This window comes from Acomys russatus, chromosome 18 (assembly GCF_903995435.1).
Source record: "Acomys russatus chromosome 18, mAcoRus1.1, whole genome shotgun sequence".
NCBI lineage: Eukaryota > Metazoa > Chordata > Mammalia > Rodentia > Muridae > Acomys > Acomys russatus.
The window spans coordinates 57,194,919-57,208,361 of NC_067154.1; the positions used below are offsets into that span (position 1 = coordinate 57,194,919).

Here is a 13,443-nt window from a genome sequence, read left to right on the forward strand (position 1 = left end):
TGTGCACTGTATTTTTAGAACTTTATATGCCGTACATAGTCTAAGGAGTAATAATTGTATCACTATTATTTCTTATGCTAAGGAAAATAAATGCCAAAATATTGTTTTGTCTTTTATATAATTTTTATTGAATTGTTTATGAAATAGCTACATGTAGATAGATAGATAGACATGTATCTATACAGTATATATGTATGATATATAATATCATATAGATATCAACTGTAGACACAGATAGGAATATTAATATGGTACAAACTACAAATATTCACATAGAAGTAGCATAAATATGAAGTGATAAATAGCCATGTTTTGGCATTTCAGTGTTTACAGCAGGCCTAGCTCTCTTTCTGAAGCTGAAAGGTTGCTTCTAGAAGCCAACATATCAGGGAAAACAAGAGCCTACATAGGTGTCAACATGACATTAACTTAGAGTACAATCTCCATGTAAGCAAAGATGCCTTTATTGTTATCTTTGTATTCCCAGCACCTTCACCTGATAGGTGATAAACTGTTGATAAATGAAACACCAGAGTGAAAAGGGTGTAACCTCATCCAGTATAAGTGTTTTTCAAGTGTCCCTATTGTAAACAGGGATTGCATATCAAATTTCATACTCAGAGGGAAGAAATAGTCACCGGTTGCATCTCCCACATTCTACAACCTCTCTCCTTGGTAGCCATGTTTCCCTGCAGGATTAGACGAGGGGAGGCTAGCCCACTTTGCCAGGCCTCAAGGAATTTCTGTGATGCTCTCTGCGGATGACACATTCTGCAGGAGGGTGTTTGCGGCTGACGTCTCTGTCAGCAACTGCAGCTTATTAAGACCACAACAACAAAAACAAAACAAAACAAATATTGGAAATGAATATGAGACAGATGATTTTGTTTATCTCAAGTGAAAAAGACAAGCAACGAGACCCCTGGGAGCCCTGAAATGAGAAACTTCTGAAGCTAATTGAGACATGATGAAAAAGATTGCTGCGTCGTGTTGCCAGCAGTTATTCGGTTTACTCATTAGGTTCCCCAGTGTTGAAGCAATCAAACCAGTTATTACCGCTTTAGCAAGCGGCAGACTGTCTTTTAGTATATATATTTTCTGTAAAATGATAACTTATTAAGGGCATAAGTGGAGTTTCTGAAACATTTAATAAATATATTTTAAGAAATTGCTCTCCCTGGTATCATTTATCATAGTCTCAGATGGCTTTCTTGAATTATTTTTTCTGTAGCAGTATTGTGTAAATACACACAACCCAAATTAGATGTATTAAATCTTCTTGAGCTATATATCAAAAGTACAAAGAGGGCACATTTTAATATTTTGATTAATGTAGGAGGTCTAAAATAATATTTCACACATGTACTATGTAAAATTATTAATGAGATGTTTTCATTTTTTTATTCTGTACATATCTTAGAAGTCACTTAGGGAATATCCTACGTTTGTCTGCTCACGCCATGCTTGGTGTAGTGTCTATCATGCTGAAAGCAGCTTCAGCTTTTCATTTCTTGGATATAGGGTGTATTATTTCAGTGACGTTACTTGTACTTTCAGGGCTTTATTGTATATTATTGTTGTATGTGCTTATGGAAGAAAATCCACTTTCTATCAATGTAAATGTTTTTCTATGAATTGATGGTTTGTCCACAAACAGTATGTCATAATTTCCATGGAAACCACTGACAACCAATGTTTTTATTTTAATTACATTTTGGCATTCATGTATTTTTTTTTTCATGGCAAGGTATCAGTGATTACAAATCTCCCAGTAAAGAAAAACAAATTATTTTTCATAAGATTCTCTTTAGTGTTACTACCGTGTACTGGGTAGGAAGGACTCATTTGAGATGACACCTTGATTTGAAATTCTTGTCCATGAAATCATGTTTTATCATTTGCTGTGGGGTATACATCAGATTTTGAACATTATCACCGGGTCACCCTGGAAGACAATCAAGGGTTGCTAGACTTGCTTAAAGGCAGGATAGGCTTCCCAATGTAAGATGGCTGGTGAGGAACAGCAACGCTGAGCAAGTTAGGAGATAGAAGACCTGAGTTCAAATCCCCAGCACCCAAGCGAGAAAGCGGGAGAGGAAATGGATGCCTGTAACCATGCACCATGGTGCGTGAAGGCAGAAGTATGATTGGAGCCTCCTGGCCAGCCAACCTACTTCCAGGTTCAGTGAGAAACCATGTTTCAAAGGTGGAAGATGGACGGTGAGGAAGTAGGACACCAACTACCCACTGGTCTTCTCACCACACACACATCCTCTCATACTACACAAACATTCATAATGCTTCCATATATCCATACGTACGTACACACACACACACACACACACACACACACACACACACAATGAGCTTCTGAAAGTCAGAGTGCCCTAGTTATCTTCAGGGTCTACTGAAAGGATGCAGGTAATGTCACTGTGCAGTTGCAGTAAACTCGGGGAATCTGATATCAAGGGGAATTCCCACAAGACAGTGGAAGCAAGCCAGAACATGGTGGGCAGCACCTCGTGACGACAGGCTGGGGTGTGAATTCAGTCATCGCATGATTAGTATTTAGCTGGGAAAATGAACAACACAGGAAGTGCTGGGAGGAGATGTGTCTATGCCTCAGAACTGGAGAGGTTTTTGGTATTTATCTTGGTCAAGCTTAACAGTTAAAGTAAATTTCACATGTGCCCATTATTTGTTCATTCAGCAACATTAATTCATCCACATGACATGTCAGTAGCTGTTAGCTAACATTCAAATGCAATCAGCACAAATCATTGGTAAACCCTTATGTATTGGCTTCTACAGACGTGGAGCGTAGGAATTCTTCAGTTTTGGGCATAAAATGAAAAATTGTGCTATAATACAACAGAATCCTGAAGGTGTAGGTCCCCACATAGGATCCAGACTGTACTAAACACGAATGCCTGGAAGAGCTCTTCAAAATTCAAATTTGGAGTCATTAAAGTTGCTTAGAGTTTATACAACGCATGTTGACAATTAAAGCATGCTCATGGGATCTCACAAGTGGGAGCAATCACTGACTTATTGTTTCACAATGATACCAGTATGTCATATCCTTCAAAACGACAAAAGTGTCAGCATGAGAGAGCCAGGCCAGTGTGGTGACAGATCAATTTGTCCTTCCATCTGTCTTGCTGAGTAAATTATTTTTAAATGTACATACTTTTGAGGTGGTGGAATTTCATTACTTCCCTGATCTATTTTATAAAAACATAGAACTTTTCATTTGGTAATGCTGTTTTTACTTTTTATGGTAGCACACATGTTCAGTCACAGCATTCTGGAAGCAGAGGCAGGCAGTATCTGAATTTGAGGCCATCCCGTTCTGCAGAGTGAGTACGAGGACAGCCACAGCTACAGAAAGAATCCCTGGATTGAAAAATCAAAATAAGAAATTAATAAATAATAATAGCAGTAATATTTTCAGTGTAAATCAAAGCCAAATTTTACTTTATATTTTAGTGTCTCATTTGACTAATTTCAAGGGACGCCTTGCCCATTTAAAAATCAAAAAATATGATACACTACAAAATGATGAGCAAATTAATATATCAAAATAAATTGCAATTATCTTTGATGTGATTACTATTTAAAAATACCCACAGAGGACGATGAAGAAAGAATGACAGCATTTTTTTTTTTTTTTAGCTTTATCACATTGATCATGAAATTGATTCACCTAAAACTCTCGATGCAGTCCTGTGTTGTCATTCATTTTCCACATTGTTTGCTCAGTCTTCACCAGTGAGGTGATAATTGCGGGCCTCAGAACATGCAGCACTGGGACACTAATCTGCAGTCCAGGGCATGTGGCCATCCATCCCCAGGCTACTCTCGGTGTCTTCTGATTGGCAGGTCAATTCTGAAAGGTGATCTTGAGCTTTAGGAATATGAATTGCCCAAGAGTCTTGAGCCTTTGTCCTTTAGAGTTGGTGACAACCTATAAATTCCCAGCTATGCCAAGGACACTACGCAAAGGCGAAGAGAATGGGAAGTCCATCCTGCCAAGATGTATTCAAATGGAAAGGGGAGGGGAGGGCCATTCTGATCTCAAGCCATGAATATGAAAGAGTTCATCATCTCTCTGTGCCAAGAAGGACACATACCTCAGTGTGGGAAGATCTCAGAGGCCCAGACAGTCTCACGTAAAATAACTAAACCTCAGAGGGGGCCAAAACGCTCTTGAAACTAAAGCTAAGTACGAAGAATGTAAAAATAGCTATGAATCATAACGAAATCTTGTGAGAAACTTTCAGGGCAGTCTAATCCACTAAGAACGCGCAGCTGCCTCACTGACAGCTTTGAACTGGGAATAATCGGCTTGCTCTTACGTCTCCCTGCCATATCCATGCATCTATTTTTAATGCATCCCAACATAAATTTAAGTTCAGGATAATGCACACTGCTGCTCCTTAATGATAGTGATGAATAGAATATTGATTAGAAAATGGTCTGAGGAACAGGTAATTGATAGGAGTGGAGGCGGTGAGCAATTTCCATCTTCATCTTTTTCGTAATAACTACAGATCTCTCATCTACAGCAATATATATCTGGCATAATCAAGGGAATGTAATATATGAATTAATTTTTAATTAAAGTATCTCATACCTAAAGTAAATAAAATCCATGTGATAATTTTGTGGCAATTTGATGCATTTATCATGGAAGGAAAAATATCACTTGACAAGAGAAAAAGAGGGACACCAATTAATATTTTGGCAAGAAGTTTTAATGTGCCCTTTTGCAATCAGCTTCTTCAGGAGACAGTACGCTCTTGTGGGAAATGGTACTGCTAGGAAAAATATGCGCTTATGATTTCTCCTTGCTCTGATATGGATCTCAAAGAACTTAACAGTGTGAAAAATGTCCACTGCTGTTAGCGCGAAACAGAGATGTCCAACGTTCATTGTAACTTTTGAATAGTTGTCTAGGAAGGACAAGGCACTATGGGGGTGGTTAACTAAACATGCTTTTCCTCTGATGCCATCCACCGACAGCAGTCCATACATTCCTGAGGACAGGTCCTGCATAAACGTAGAGTCTTGCCCGCTTTTTCCTCTCTGCTATTGATGCTAAAGGGCTGTTCTCAGCAGTTCGCATGTACTGCAGCAACCTTGTATACTGCGTGAGCCATGGGAGTTTAATAAACATTTATAAGCCAGGCGTGGTGGTGCACGCCTTTAATCCCAGCACTCAGGAGGCTGAGGCAGGCGGATCGCTGTGAGTTCAAGGCTAGCATGGTCTACACTGTGAGTCCAGGACAGCCAAGGATACACAGAGAAACCCTGTCTCGAAAAACAAAAACAAAACAAAAAAACCAACAACAATATCAACAACAAACATTTATAGAATCTACAGTCACATTCAGTATAGACTCAGTTCAGAACAGAAGACCAAATTACCTCTTTCTTGATTTTCATCCTGGCCCTAGAGGCTTCTGAAGTGGAAAATGGGTCCTGTGTGCTAGGTCAATGGTGGCCTAACCTGCTGCCAGGCCTGATGGTCTGAGTTCTAGCCGCAGAGTCCACGTGGTGAGGGAGAGTACCAGTTCCTGCAAGTTGTGCTCTGACCTCCCCCCCCCCCCCGAGCTGTGACTGGGGCGCCTGCACACACAAGCACTTAAACACAGAAAAGAAATAAATGTGAAACAAACACAAGGACCCAGTGCTTAGCAACATAAGGCTTTGAAGAAGACGCTCAAGGTTTTCCCTACACCGGGGCCATGTCTTCCAATCCTCTAGCACACAAAGATAGTGTCCGTTCTCAAGAAACAAGTTTGCTTAAGGCCAGAGTATATGCATGATCTTTTCCAGATATTCTTAGAAAAAACTTTAGAAGAGGTAGATGGAAGCAATGGAAGTCAGGCACTGTTATTTTCTTCTAGAAAATGTTGTTTAATTATGTACAGCTTATATTTCACTGCTTAATTTCAATACACCTGGGGAAGATGGCTCATGAAACTCTAGCTAAAATACAGCTGACAATTGGTAATAACATTTTCTAGGAGAAACTACATTTCTACTAAACAGGGGAAATATTGCTTATGGAAAAAGTGTGAGTACAAAAATGCTATGCTTTTAGGGTTTTGTTTTGTCTTGTGTAAATGGTAACATAGGACTGAACGCTGAGGGAAACAGATAGACAGAGCACCATGCTTTCTCAAGGCACCCATGCTACCAGGAGTCTCATCTCTTCTGTGATTTATTACACACTTCTATTCCCAAATAAAAGTGCATTTAACACGCACACACATTGCTTGCACATATAAGTTATACAACCTTCAAACGTGAAGCAACCAAGAAATCTCAACCTCTCCTCCAGTACAGAGAGCTTACGAACGAACACGAGAGTCCTTGACACCCTGGAAAACATCTGAGTTTCTTATACAAGTCTATTTCTGGGTTTCCCCTATGGTAATACCAACAGAACACAATACATAGTAAGGAGCCGACTGGTGGATCCTGGAGCAGGGCTCACTGCCTACCAAACACTAGTCTTTGACTACGTCTCCAAAGACCAACAGCTTATCTGAGTGGTTATATGTCTAACTAACATCACCACCATCATTTGATAGTTTTTGTACATACTAACATCTTCACAACTGATGTGCTAAAAATTCTCAGTTCATGTTCAATTGTAGACTCCAAAGCACAGTGTCTGCTCTGGTTTAGAAGACTGAGCACCAATGTTCTCAGTAGAAATTAGAGATCATAGCCTTCCTCCCAAAGAAATGCTACAATTTTCTATAGCTCCTAAAGGTTTGAGGGTCCAGTTGCTCATCTGACATTTGAAACATAATGGACACAAACAGATGAACTATTCTATATGTTGAATTTCAAACAAAAGCAGAAAGATTGCTAGCATTTCACTATATGAATGTTCTCCTCACCGCTGACATAAGAAACTTCAGTAGAGTTCTTCTCAGAAGGGCTGCTGTGGAACTGGTGTGAAGTGGAGGACAAGGGGGCTCTCTGTGATAGAAGAGATCATAATGTCACTTCTGTGATGGAACATTTTTGGGAAAAACAAACTCTGACTCCTGAAGTTCTGAGACTTCTCATGACAGCTCTGCGCCCATGCCTTCAAATCCTTCACTTTGGGATTTACTGCTTTAGGAATTCTTTAGTTGATATGAATTCCATTACTGCTTTACTCTGTCATCTACAAACAGTCATTATTAAAGATTTTACTTTTTAAAGTCTCTCTCTCTCTCTCTCTCTCTCTCTCTCTCTCTCTCTCTCTCTCTCTCTCTCTCTCTCTCTCTCTCTCTCTCTCTCTCTCTCTCTCTCTCTCTCTCTCTCTGTGTGTGTGTGTGTGTGTGTGTGTGTGTGTGTGTGTAAGTGAAGTTCCCTAAGCAATTGAGCCCTGGAGCTAGAGCTACAAGCAATTGTGAGCTGGCTTGGGTGCTGGGAACTATCCTCGTCCTAGCTTGAGATACGCCCTTAGCGTCCAAACTGCATTTCCAAGCCCCATTGTGTCAGTTATTTCTTTTATGTTTAATGTGTTTACATGAATTATATAAAGAAGAAGCAACAATGATTTTAGATAACGATGCAATGGTCCTGTGTACATCAGATGCAAAAATGGTTCTAGGGAAAAATACTTTGGGAAATTCCAGGTAGATATGTTTGGTGATTTTTCTCTGTGTCATGACATGTGGCATAACTAAGGTGTCCTTGGGAATTACCCTTGGAAAATATGACAGACAACTGTTGTGTTTTTACTAAAGCTGTTGAGAAAGGTTCTACTTCTTAGGAATAATGAATTAACAAAAACCTTTCATTTAAAAATTCTTCAATATATACTTCATGCCTCACAGTTCAGGCCCTTGTCACAAATGACCAGAGATCTTAGGTTATTTCTATCTCCATGGACTTTATAATCCAGTAAAGATCTAGGAGTGGGCCAGGCAATAAAGCAAGTAAGTAAAAGAGGCACTTTATAAATGGTCAGGTATATTATGAAGTAAAATAAGACAAAGGAAAGGCACAATGCATATCGGAAAAGAGATTTCATTGTATGAGGTAGTCAAGACTTCCCTGAAATTGAGTTAAAGATGGGAACGAGATGATTCTACCATTACCCCCTATTTCAGAATGTCACTACCCCTTTAGGTTACAGATTACCTACAACACTGAACAGTTGTGTTCAATAATCAATAAAAAGCCATTATAAGATACTTTAGAAATCCTAACCCACTGGAGAGTGCTATAGCATTGGGGTGTTGACCTGCTGCTGTGATCTGTTGTTAATTATGTACTCACTGCTGATGTACATTTTGAATGAAATGTTCATGGGAAACCGTGTGTGGAAGCGATGGCAGATTAGAAAATGTAAAAGCCCAACCACCTACAGTAAACATGTAATGAACTGAAATGATTTGCTTTATAAACATTTCAAATGTCAGAATCAAATCCGGTGGACAGTGTTTACCTAAAACATGTTGCAGCAATTAAGGATAAAGAGTGAACAAAGCCAAGGGCAAGGCGCAGCGTTCTGTAATTACTTAGCCTGAGTGGAGGCAGCTCTTTGCTGGGAGGAATTTAAAACCGGATCAACATGATAAGTGGGGATGGTTGATAAACACTTTAATAATCCCGCTGCCTCCTTGTGCCCCAACCGCTTCACGTTTGCTCAGCAATACAAATCCTTTATGTATGAAAAATCTTGTGATTTCAAAGCTTTTAGAAGGAAACTAGTGACACAGTCAGGTGGCTGGATGAGTTTACTATTAATCCGTTCTGCCAAAACAAGCAAACAAACATCCCAGAAACTTAAGTTGATGAAAAAAACAAAACAAAACAAAACAAATCTATCTGCAAAGATAGTTCATGTAAAGTTAAAAAAATAATAATAATTGGGATTACAATCTGGGATGTTGGGGCTCATTGTGGGCCTCAAAAGTCCATTTTTATAAGGGAAGCTATCTTCCTTTAATAGTGAAGCTTATGTTAACAAGGTGGTTCTGATAAAGCACCAAGTCTTTTGTTGTTGCTGTTGTTTTCTTTCTTTCTTTCCTTCTTTCTTTCTTTCTTTCCTTCCTTCCTTCCTTCCTTCTTTCCTTCCTTCTTTCATTCTTTCTTTCAAGTTTATAATAGTCAGAAACTTATATTGATTTTGTAGTTATTGAAGAAGTCAAAATTTTTTGCATACTATATCACACAATTAGTCTTCAGTTTTATAAAATATTGCAAAGGATACAGATAATCTTTCAGGGACTCTTCATTTTCTCACCTTTGAAACCTGGAGCCCTAGAATTTGTTATTTTTATCCTTGTTACTATGTAATGTCTTCTCTAGTCCAAAATATTTTTTTCATTACTTCTCTTGTAAACCATGAGAGTCTATAAAATTCCTTAAAATGTAATGAGATAGAACACACTCCAAACCAGAGGTTAATTTGTATCAGATGGACTTCCCTAAGTCTTTATTAATAATGTCTGCATGCTCTCCATGCCTACCCCTTCCTGCAAAAAAAAAGCCTGATGAATATATAATGATGGAAAGAAATACTAGAATGTTTATCCTTACTTTTTCATGACCCAGTTGCTTCTTTGCCTATGTGCATGGTTAGTGTGACCCTCCTAAGCTCTGCATTGATCTTTAACTGCCTCAACCCTTCTTCATCAGAGGCTTTTCGCACTGTGTAGTTTTAGCCAGTAAGATTTATCTAGTGGTCTTAGAAGACCCACTTGTGAAGAGCTGTAGTTGCTATGGTCGCATGTTCATCGTCTTTTAAAGTAAGACTTGTGTAGTGTATTTCATGGTTGTTTTGTCTCCGGTGAATATGTTTGTGGACTGTTTCTGCCTGCTATCCCTGGATGTCACAGTAGAAGGCAATGAATGTCCTGAAACTGGAGTTATAAAATTTTGTGAGTCAAGATGTGGGTGTAAGGAAGTGAGCCTGCATCCTCTGCAAGAGCAAAGAGTGCTCTCAACCACTGATCCATCTCTCTATCCCTAATGTACTTTCTTTTCAACAAGAACAAAGTCGGAAAACAAAACAGCAGGAAAACAATATAATCACAGAAAAAAAGAATATAAGATGGCCAATTTTCTCAAGAAGCACTTGATTAGCCATATCCTGTGTTAGGATTAATTGACTTTCAGTAGATCCCAGGCTGGACTCTACTAACTGTTTAATAAGAGCATATATCCTGTATAATGTTGAGGATCAATCAATAAACACATGGTGACATCATTATTTTTAATTGTAGAGCTATATCTTCAAATTGAAGACTAATCCTGCACATTTTTTTTTACAAAATTTTTAAAGATTTATTTATTATGTATACAGTATGATCAGATCACATTATAGATGGCTGTGAGCCACCATATGGTTGCTGGGAATTGAACTCAGGACCTCTGGAAGAGCACTCAGTGCTCTTAACCACTGAGCCATCTCTCCAGCCCCCATCTTGCACATTTTAAACTGCAGAAAATATGGAGATAAAAATCTACTCAAGTTTGAAAAATGGGCATACCTGCGTGCACACCCCGCCCCCCACACACACACATAAGCACAATGGTTTCTAACTCGCCTGTTTTAGCCTTTTCTTTTGAGAATGTTTTGTTATTATTTTTATATATTTAAGACAGAATCTTGGTATGACCAGTCAGGCCACACTCTTGTTCCCCTATCCCTGCCTCCTGAATGCTGATATTAGTGCCTGTGCCATCACACATCCTTCTTTGAGGATTTTCCTGGTGAGCAGAAGAATCCTTTTGCATACTGTAAAGTTCTTTTCTAGATTAGAAGTTTGAGAAAGTTGAAATAAAATATGGATTTCAGAATTCGTGATTTATTATCCTATGTCTATTTCACACTTCAAGGGAAAGTAGTGGTCATAATTAGAATTTAGGGATCATTTTTCAAATATTTCATGATAACCTTGTGAATAAGATGGATAAATGGAGGCCAGGTGACAGGGAAGACAGGGGGATTTGTAGCTGATTGAACAGTTGTACTTTAGAGGTTGATTGATGTGTTGACATCAGTGTAGAGGTTGCTGCATACAATGTCATGCCTTTTGATGCTGGTCTTAACTTCATCTATCTACTTCATTATGTTTACCAATAATCCATGCAATGACAGGTAGCATGCTCATCAACTTTTCTAATGATGCCCAAAATTAACTCAATCATGTCACAATCAATATTCAAGTAGTTAAAAATAGTCAAGTAGCACTTTTATCTGTTAAATGTACGACGTGGATCATCTTACATTTAAAAGATGTGTCTGCCATTGGAGCACAGAGCTACATGCACACAAGTGAAACTTAACTGTGTGTTTGTCACTGAATAAATGGATACATCTAGTGGAGGAAAGTTTAAGTAGACAAACTTCATGGACATAAATTCTCTGGATTCTACTGTTGTGAGGATGGAGTACAGATTTAGAAATGAAGCATGTGCCAGCAGTGTTTGAGGGAAAAGGGAAAAATACATGTTGTATGATCCATTCCAAGAGCCTAACCTGGGCAGTGGGATTCAAACATGGCAGATAGAGAGGTTATAAAGGAAAATGAAAAAGCCTTTCTTTTTGAGATGTCCTGGCATACAGGACACAGCAATCCAAACTGCATACCACATGTGCCACGATGAGCAACCTTGCCAGAGTTCCCAAAAGATGTGTTTGCAGTCTACAAAGACCACATAACAGGGGTTGGATTTTGTGTAAGTTTTCTTAGTGGGGAAATGCCAACATTATTTACCTTTATAGGACAAAGGGATTAACTGGATTTATAAAATGCAGTAACATATTTTTATCAACACCCTAAACTTTTCTGTATACATTTTTTGATTGTTTTACCATACTCCTTAGCCTCTGGTTTCAATTTTCCTTCTTTATAGTTTTTTGTTTTTGTTTTTTGTTTTTTTGTTTTTTTTTTTGGAGTTGAGGGGGAAGGGATTGTGAAGTTTGCCTGCTATTTGTCTATTTTATTATATTCTTCTATTTTCCAGCTCTCTGTTGACATGATTCTGATTTTTAATGGTTTCGAATATATCTGTTGCTCCTTTCATCTTTACGATTTCCTTCCTTTTATTTTCCTTTCTAATGAAGATCTTAAGATATGTGCTCAATTCTCTCCTTCCCTTACTATTTCCTTTCCTTTTAACAGGAATGTGTCATGTTAGAGATGTCTCTTCAGTGCCTGTTTGATCAGGGCTTGACATCTTTTGTCCCCCATAGGATCTCTTCCTAGTGAGTTTGTCTCCGGCTGACCTCAGTTTTAGAAGTGCTAATTTCAAGTGTTTTAGGTTTGTTGTTGTTGACACTGAGTAGCATTAAATTTTAATTTTATTGACTGGCATTAGTAAAATTAATATGCACAATTTCTCGATTTCCATCGTGTAGGTTGTTTCTGTGTTCTAATACATTGCAAATGTTTGAGAACCCATATTTATGGCCTTAGAAAAATTGAATTCCTTTCTGATTTTAACCTGTTGCAGACTCGCTGTTCTGTCCGTACCTTGACCAATCTTCCTCTTGTCCTCTATACAGTGTCTTTTTCACTGTTCTCCTCAACCAAAACTGAGCAGCACTTTACATCCACGTTCAACTCCTGTGATATGGGGCTCCCATGTGTCTGCAGAATGTGGCTCCATCTGCTTCACACCGCTGGCCTGTTCGTTGTTTGTTTCTCTATGGGCTCAGTCTTTGGGTCACACACTGTACTTGTTCCTTGCATTCCAGAACCACTCACTTTTCTTTTTTACTTTCCACAGTTGGTTTTCTCACACTCAGTCCTTCCCGGTTTCTTTCTTCTGACCTAAATGCTTCCTTGGTCGATCTTCTACTTGATTAGGGATTGTTTTTTACAGTCTCTAAGTCTCTTTACAAAAAGAAAAAAATCTTCCTCTGTAATCAAAATATTACCTCTATTCATAAAATAAAGGTCACAGAGTTTTCTCTAGACCATATGTTTACTTTTTTCTTTTTTTTTTTTCTTTTTTTTTCTTAATTTTTTCTTTTTTCAAATTTATTCATTTTTAATTCATTCACCTTACATCCTGATTGTGCCCTCTCCCTCATCTCATCCTGGAGTTTTTTCCGAGATAAGTTTTCTCTGTGTAGCCTTGGCTGTCCTGGAACTTGCTCTGTAGACCAGGCTGGCCTCGAACACAGAGATATCTACCTGCCTCTGCCTCCCGAGTGCTGGAATTAAAGGCATACGCCATCATCTCCTGGCCACTTTTAATTTTTTTATAGCCACACTTTACCAAACTGAGACTTTCTTAAAATTGATGGTCATTTGTAACATTATCATAATCTTCTTTAATCTAATAAAATACTTAGTGCCTTAAATTCTACTTTGATTACATCACAAACCATGTAATCCCTTTAACCACGCAATGTGGACATCTCTTCCTTGAAAATGAGTAAGACAGCTTCATGCTTGGCATAATAAATTC

At 38.4% G+C, this 13,443-nt stretch overlaps 1 protein-coding gene across 2 annotated transcripts in view; it reads left to right on the forward strand.

Annotated features, from left to right (window-relative positions):
• Gpc6 (glypican 6) overlaps window positions 1-13,443 on the forward strand; it is a 1,044,456-nt gene that overhangs the window by 438,360 nt on the left and 592,653 nt on the right. The gene's annotated exons all lie outside the window — the stretch shown is intronic.